The 1,505-nt window shown below is 43.0% G+C and overlaps 1 pseudogene; it reads right to left on the bottom strand.

The window, feature by feature from the left end:
* Positions 1-520: 520 nt before the first annotated feature.
* LOC143630986 (ethylene-responsive transcription factor 4 pseudogene) lies at positions 521-1,087 on the bottom strand (annotated as a pseudogene).
* Between the last annotated feature and the right edge of the window lie 418 nt (positions 1,088-1,505).

The following is a 1,505-nucleotide window of genomic DNA, read 5'->3' as shown; positions in this document are numbered from 1 at the left end:
AGACCTAGCCGCAAATCCAAACGTTTTAGTTTTCCAATAAGTTATCAATTGATAGTGTTATTAACTAACACGGTTGCTATCATGGATTCATTGTACCAAAAAATATTATTATAAAAAATCCCAACTTTTTATTATGCAACAAGTGTACAAACAAAACAGGACAAAGGGTATTTAGTCTTCTCACATTGAAACAAAAAACGCAGCCGTAAGTGGACGACAATACAATACGTGTCAATCATGCCGACATCAACAACTTAATCCTCGTTTGCCGGCGTTAATACCGGAATATTTAAACACACGTAACTACATTAATAAAATCTAACGGAACTTCCATTCAACAAAAATACAAGTAACGGCGGCAAGTTACCGTAACCGAACAACAATTACATGTTGCAAAAAACAAGAACCGGTTTTTGTAACTACCGCCGTGGTGGTAATATTAAACATTTAAACGACGGCCAAATTGTCGTTAAGTAAAAAGATAATAATAATAAGTCTAATTTGGTTACTCTTTAAAATTAATTACGAGATGACGTCAATATTCTTCCGACGGCGGCGGAAAGTTTAAATCAATAACCATCCGTCCCGCCGGCGGCTGTGACGTCACCGGCGAGAGTTTCAAGTCAATCACCGTTGACTCGTTAGAATCTTCGCTGGCAGACTTCCGGAAAATCCCATTAAAATAAACCACCTGGTTTTCCGGCGGCCGGTAAAATCCGGTACCGGCGGCGGCGGCGGAGAACCGGTGGTAAAAGGTGGCGGCGCGGTACGAGAGGTTGAGATCAAGAACCGGAACTCGGTGGTGACTCGGTGAGTCGAGTGTGCTGGTCGGACTCAGTGAGTCACGAGTCGGGAAGTTGGTTTTGGCTCTAGCGCCACGGAACTCACGCGCCGCCGTGTCGTAAGCCCTGGCCGCCGCCTCGGCCGTGTCAAATGTTCCTAGCCATACACGTGTCTTTTTGCCGGGATCACGGATCTCAGCCGCGTACCGGCCCCACGGGCGTTTTCGGACTCCTCGGAAATGAGGTTCTTTTGTGTTGACAGCGATGATTGGTTTTTCGGCGGAGGTGTCTTTCGGCGCCCTTAAGGTTTAAGGAAGGAAGTTGAGATTGAGTTTTAAGGATAAGGATGTTGGAAGAAGTTTTGGAGAAAATAAGGAAGGTGTGGGGTGGCTATATAAGGCTGAGGGGTTTGGGGGCTTTAATGGGGGCTCCAACCAATAATATTATGACGTGTGGCAGAGAGAAACTGGATAAGGGGGGTGTTGGAGCCCTCGTTGGAGCCCCTGGCCCTGGTGTGGAGGGGCTCCAGCAGGGGCTCCAGAGAATTTTTTATTTTATTTTTTTATAAATATATTCAAACAACGTATTATTAAAAAAACTCATAAATTATTAAAAAAAACACACATTAATAAAAAAAACACATTAATATCTAAAAATAAAATAAAAATTAAAGTACTAAAAAAAACATTATTCTTATTCTTCGGCTTGGTCTTCTTCGATCAA

This window comes from Bidens hawaiensis, unplaced genomic scaffold (assembly GCF_021521415.1).
Source record: "Bidens hawaiensis isolate Kalapana, Puna unplaced genomic scaffold, B.hawaiensis_p1.1 tig00005873_1, whole genome shotgun sequence".
Lineage (NCBI taxonomy): Eukaryota > Viridiplantae > Streptophyta > Magnoliopsida > Asterales > Asteraceae > Bidens > Bidens hawaiensis.
The sequence above is the reverse complement of the archived record's forward strand: the minus strand, read 5'-3'. Positions and strand labels throughout refer to the sequence as shown.